Below are 6,645 nucleotides of genomic sequence, written 5' to 3' on the forward strand. Positions count from 1 at the left end.
CAATGCGCAAAGATGAGGCGAGCACAAGGCTGCACATGCTCACTAAGTAGCACAAGCATCTGCAGTTTGATTGCAGTGGCTGAGGCCTTGGCCTGCCAATTCCCTGTCTCTCTCTCTCTCTCTCTCTCTCTCTAAAATTAAATAAAATAAAAAATAAAAATAAAAGGTCAATCACAATGTAATACGAGCAAGACAGTTAACAGATGTGTCCATGGTAATGAGACAGTGCCAAGAGCAGTTAGGTGGGACTCAGAGGATTAAGGAATAGAGGAAAGGTGAAGAAGGCATTGGTCTAACAAGGTAGACATAGTGCAAGCTCATGAGACCCTTCTCTCTCTCTCTCTCTCTATCTGCCTCTTTCTCTCTGTGTCTGTTGCTCTCAAATAAATAAATAAAAATAAACGAAAGAAAAATAATAATAAAAAAGATTGCTTAGAGGGTAAAGTATTTCCCTGCCAAGCCTAAGGACCCAGGTTGATTCCCCAGAGCCAATGTAAGCCATATGTGCATGGCGACACATGGGTCTGGAGTTTGTTTACAGTGGCTGGGGCCCTGCTGTGCCAATTCTCATTCTGTCTTTCTATCTCACAAATAAATAAATAAAAATGTTTTTTAATGACCTGAATTAATTGGGATCTGCAGCATAAATAAATGCCTTTTGGGTATGACAGCTCTTCTGTCATCTCTACTCTGTGGAGGAGGGGATTGGCAGATCCTCCAAACAAGCTGTCCAGGTAGGTTAGCTGGATTGGTGAGCTCTGGGTTTAACTGAGATACCTGGTCTCAATAAAACAAAATTGAGATGGCATAGTCAGCTTCATGTTACTGCGATGAACCTCCAGGCCAGACACAGTTTATGAGAGGAACAAGATTTATTGAAGCTTGCAGATCCAGGGGAAGTTCTATAATGGTGGAAGAAGCTGGTCCCTTTTCACAGGTCCATGCAGACAGAAGTACCACCACCAGCACCACAATCAAGCACACTCCAGGAATCCCAGGCAGAGCTCAAGCACTCTGCACACCTTTAGGCTGGAATTCAAATCTTCCCCCAATAATGCCTTAACGCTGGACCCCAGGATCTACCAACGGTGACACTTCCTGCAGCCAGGACTGGAGACATAAGTTACAAGCTATAATAAATTCATTTTGTTGTTGTTGAGGCAAGTCAAACATACTGGCTTCTTTTTTTTCATGAGTGAGAGAGAGCAAGAGCAAGAGAGAGAGAATTTGCATGCCAAGGCCTCTAGCCACTGCAATAAGACTCCAGATGCCTGTGCCCCCTTGTGCACATGTGTTACTTTGTGTGCTTGAGTCACTGTGCATGGGACTTGGAGAGTCGAACATGAATCCTTAGGTTTCACAGGCAAGTGTGTCCACCACTAAGCCATCTCTTCAGCCATAATAAACTCTTTAATCTTATTAGGAAGCATCCATTCAAGCTACCACAGTTGGAGAGCAACTGAGGAAGGGCCTGAAGCCACTGCAAATGAACTCCTGATGCATGCATTACTTTGTGCATTTGTACATCTGGCTTTATGTGGGTACTGAGGAATTGAACCCAGGTCATTAGTCTTTGCAGGTAAGTGCCTTAACTTCTGTATCATCTCTCCAGCCCTTTTGGGGGGAATTTTTTTTTTTAATTTTATTGAGCTCCCAGTTTTTTTAAAAAGTTAAACTTAAGGTCATACCTCTAAGAGTTTGCTGTACTATATACAGATCATGCAGAATGAGTATGAAGAGATACAAATTAGTCATGCCCAAAGATTACTAGAACACAATCATCTTCATATAAACACAAAAAATTCTTATGACGATAGCGGGGACTATCCGAGCTTTCTGAGACACTTTTCATAGTGACTCAAGGCACCATTATGAATATCCACATTCTAGACTCTGTGCCTCTAATATAGCCCACCCAAGATTAAGCTTCATGACTGCTAGAAAACTAAATGTACTCAAAAAGATTCAGTCTCTTGGGTGAAAAGCCACAGACCTATAAATATCAAGTAAATAATTACTCCAAAATATGGAGACTACAAATACAAGCACTTTATTTTTAAAAAGCAAACACAAGATATAGGTGTAAATCCAAATGTGTTTAACTGCTTCCATTTTGGACTATTAAGAACCTATACAAGTTTGTTCACAGAAGCTAATCCAACACTAGTCTCTACTATGGAAAATGATTTCTAAAATTTAACATGGTTTTCAGTAATTCACATTTATATAAAAACCTAGAGACCAATAATATCCAATAGCTTCAGAAGATAAAACTAGACTCTTTAATGTCATCAACTTTACCAATGTTCGTCCAAGTCTGTTTAATATATACGCAGTGAAAATATACTCACTCTATAATTTCTTACAAAATAGCAAGGAAGGAGTAGATGTAGGAGATGTAGGAAGGGAAGAGAATTCAGGAAGTCCTTCTCTTCAGTCACTTTCACTTCCGAATCATCAAAAAGCAACCACTTTTCCTCATAGTCCTTTAAACTCTGTACTATGTATGAGATCTTGTTCTCAAATCCACTCATGTGAATGCCTGCTGGGTCACTGGATTCCTTGTTTCCAGATTCATGGGTCCCATTTGTATCATTCATTTCAGAATTTCTATTCTCAGCAAATGCTGTGCTGGCCACCTTATCAGGATTAGATGTTTTGTTGTACAGCTCATAATCTGCTTTGCTCTTCTGTCCTCCAAGAAGTCCAATAGCTTCTACGTTTTTCTTGTTCAAAACTTTACTAGGCTGGACATTTCCACCAACTCTAATCGATACTTCATCATAATTTTCAGCCACACCCTTTGCTTCTTCCTCATTCAGTGGTTCTGACTTACTTATTTCACACATCTGATCAACCACAAAATTGCCCTTGTCTAGTTCTAGACTACTGAGGTCAGTGACTTTAACAGAAGCAGTGTAATGTCCACTACTAATTGTAATGCCACTATGCATCACAACAGCAAACAGTCCATAGATGTCATTTGTTGGCTTTGTGCTCCATTCTTCTAGTGACAGTCTAAGGGGTGTCAACAACGGAGTGTTGATCTTGGAAAGTCCACCACCATAGCAATCAAACTCCAAGCCGCTAGCAGCAAAGCACTTTAAGTGAATAGTCACCACCTCAGGCATTTTATCAAACAACAGACTTCGCTCCGCTTCAGTATAATGATGGCAATTCTCACAGAAATATTTATCTTCTCCTACAATTCTCTCCACTGAAGCAAACTGTGAAATCGCCCATCTCAAGGTCTTCATTTCTGTTTTGGGCTCTGGAGAAATTTCAGAGCTCTCTTCCACTTTGGAAGGCTCATCTTCTTGCACTGGCACACTAATATCCTGAAAGTCTTCTCTTCTTTCTGTTAGACTCTCACATTCCAAACAGCGAGTCCTTAATACCAGCTGACCTTGAAACAATTTCTCCACTAGCTCAAAACCAATCTGCTCTGCACCTCTGTTTATAGGCTTAACTTCATCACCATTTTCCATTGTGCCATTCGCAGGAGACCCAAGTCCACAACCATCAGGTGAGCTGTCACTTTCACATTTCCCTGAGTCCTCTTCAAGGTCACACTCATTTTCTTTAGATGGTCCTTTGGATCCTGGGTTTGTGGTTCTTTTTCCCAGACTACAGAATTTAGAAAGAATGCTGGGTTGCTTTGTTGTGGACTTTAACCAATTTATTTTAACTCTTGATTTCTTTTGTGAGGATTTTGCACTCTCTTTTTCAGAAACACACTTGGGGATTATCTTGGGAGGAATCTCTAACGAATCACCAGCAGCTTTTCTTTTCGATCTAGTCTGTCTCTGGTTCTCTTCCAATGGTTGATATTCCTTGGACAATTTACTTTTCTTCTTCATGCTACCAAATTCAGCGTCACTTTTTCTTTTCCCATGCCCTTTGGGGAGTTTTTCTTTGTAGTCCTCAGTATTTCTCATATTGTCTGCCTCCAAGCTGTCAACACCACTCATTTCCTCTTTCTCATCAAATTTTTCTTCTACCTTAGTAGGTAATTCTGCCATAGTTACTTCTTTTTTTAGGAGTTGGCATGTTTCTTGAATGTTTCCCAAAATACACTGTAATACTTCCTGTGCATCATGCTGTAGATATCCTTCATACATAGGGTTCAGTTCCCTGAGTGTGTTAAGCAGTCGTCTAGGCTGAGTAGCAAGTTCATCAGTATATTTCTCTGGATTTAAGAGGAAACTAGCCTGAAGCTGTTCAACTGAAATTATTAAGGACTGCAAACTGCATATAAGTTCATAACTTGCCAAAGGATCTTCTTTGCAGGTTCCCTTATCTTTCTGATTAGCCTCATCCTTGAGAGCTTCTTTCTTCCCTGAAATAATATTAAATAAGTGCTTCACTCCAGATTTAAAACCAGGACAAAAATATAGTACCTGCAGAATACTATTGAGATAGCAAGTATTGCCAAGGCGATTCAGTCCTACAAACGGTAGCAAGTTTTCTCTCTTCTCACAGTTTACAGGTGAGGACTGGGCTGCAGGGGCTACTGGATGGATTTCAGAGCCTCTGTATTCAGAAGCTTTTTCTTCCTTCTCTTGAGAATCTGTGAAATCTAAAGCTCTCTTAGTCTCCTTTTTCTGAAAAAACTTCAAAGAAAGTCTGTTTTTCTTGGATGGACTACCTCCCGAAAGCCCATTATTTTCATTAGGTGTGACACCAGGCATTTTTTGTCCAAATCTCAGAGTTGACAAGAATTTATAGAGGGAAGCTGGGATCACCAATTACATCCGGTCATGGCCCGAAGCGAGGTCCGCGGCGCCGCTGCCGGGGAGACGAGCCGGGCCGCGGGCGTGAGCGACAGGTGAGCCCGGGCGGGCGGGCGAGAGGGCGGCTCCCGACCCCAGGGAAGGCTGGTGGGATCCCTCCCCGCGGGGGAGTGGCCGTCCGCTCGCGGAGCGGGAACCGGGCCGCCGCTCGGTCCTGCCTCGCGTTGGGCCCACTACACCCCGGCGCGGGCAGCAGGCGGGGCCGCGCTCGCCGGAGCCGCTAGGGTCTCCCGGCGCCTCCACCGACCTGGGGGGAATTTTTAAAGGTAGGGTCTTACTCTAGAACAGGCTGACCTGGAGTTCACTGTGTAGTCTCATGATAGCCTCAAACTCATGGCAATCCTCCTATCTCTGCCTCCCAAGTGCTGTGATTAAAGGAGTGTATCACCAAACTCAGCTAGCCCTTCTGTTATAGAAAGCTTGTCATGTAAAGTATCCATCCTCCAATATTTGCTCGATTGACAGATTTTTTTTTTTCTTCTGAACAGGTAGCTTACATTGTATTTCCAAAAGCTGACTGTTACCCTTATGCAGATGGTCAATAGGTTGAATGTGGTATTCAGACAACAATATGTTTATGTATGTGGTCAGGACTGAAGGATGACAACTCTTCCTAGGGGTATTATACTGGGAGGTCCATGTATTTTCTAATCTTAGAAAACAGACTAGGATGTGTGTGGCAGCAGTGGGGTTGGGGTTCAGAAGAGAGCTGGGTAACATAAAATCATAGGATTCCCAGTGACTAGGATGTATTTGGAGGAGTGGAGAGATGACTCAGCAGGTAAGGAACTTACCTGAGAAGCCTTATGACTCAGGTTTGATTACCCAGTACCCACATAAAGCTAGATGCACAAAGTAGTACCTGTGTCTGGAGTTTGGTTGCAGTGGCTGGAGGCCCTGGCACACCCATTCTCTCTATATATTGGCTTCTCTCTCTAATAAATGAATAAATAAATAAAGATGCATTTGGAGGGAATATATAGAAAACACTGGGAGTTCAAGGAAATGAGGTTGAACTTTTACATTATGTGGGTGACAGGAGGATAGAATTATGGGCAACAGGTACATCACAGGAGACATTTCAGAAGCAAGAGGACATGATACTTGTGTAGAAAATGAAAATATGCAGCATCAGGAGGCTGGGGCTCAGCCGGGAGGTTTCCATAAACCTGGTCCTGGAAGTCTAGGTAAAAGCTTTGGACATTGTTCAATGAGATATGGGAATTTGAGTTTTGAGATTTGAGTTTTGATAATTGGTCAATAACATAACATCCAGTTATGTAGAGAGATATAGATATAGATATAATTTATTTATTTGAGAGCCAGAGAGAGAGAGAGAGAGAGAATGGGTGTACTAGGGCCTCTAGCCACTGCAAACAACCTCCAGACACATGTACCACTTTGTGCATCTGACTTTATGTGGGTCCTGGGGAATCAAACCTGGGTCTGTAGGCTTTGCAGGCAAGTACATTAACCGCTGAGCCATCTCTCCAGCCCCAGATGTATAATTGGCAGGTTATATTTTGAAGAAGAGGCAGAAAGAAGTGGGAACCTCAAGTTAGAATCTATCTGTACATTTGGGGGGGGGATTTATTCCTATGTCTGTTGTAGCAAAATAAATGAGGCCAATTAATCAATAAATGGTAGAAGTTTGTTTTTTACTCTTGATTCTGAAGACTGAGAAATCCTGGGGCCCAGAACACTGATTTGCTCAACTCTGGTTACAAGCTTTCTTGCTGTGTTGCATACATGAAAGGGGTGTTGTGTGGTAAGACAGAGCAAACCTGATAGTTCGAGCTTCTCTTCCTTTTTTTGTAAAGCTACTAGTGAGAGCCATCATGGGGACTTTACC

General features: G+C 42.3%; 1 pseudogene; it reads right to left on the bottom strand.

Annotated features, from left to right (window-relative positions):
* Positions 1 to 2,296: 2,296 nt before the first annotated feature.
* On the bottom strand, positions 2,297 to 4,691 carry LOC123457433 (annotated as a pseudogene).
* Positions 4,692 to 6,645: the final 1,954 nt, after the last annotated feature.

The sequence above is a fragment of the Jaculus jaculus genome, unplaced genomic scaffold, assembly GCF_020740685.1.
Source record: "Jaculus jaculus isolate mJacJac1 unplaced genomic scaffold, mJacJac1.mat.Y.cur mat_scaffold_48_1_805434_arrow_ctg1, whole genome shotgun sequence".
NCBI lineage: Eukaryota > Metazoa > Chordata > Mammalia > Rodentia > Dipodidae > Jaculus > Jaculus jaculus.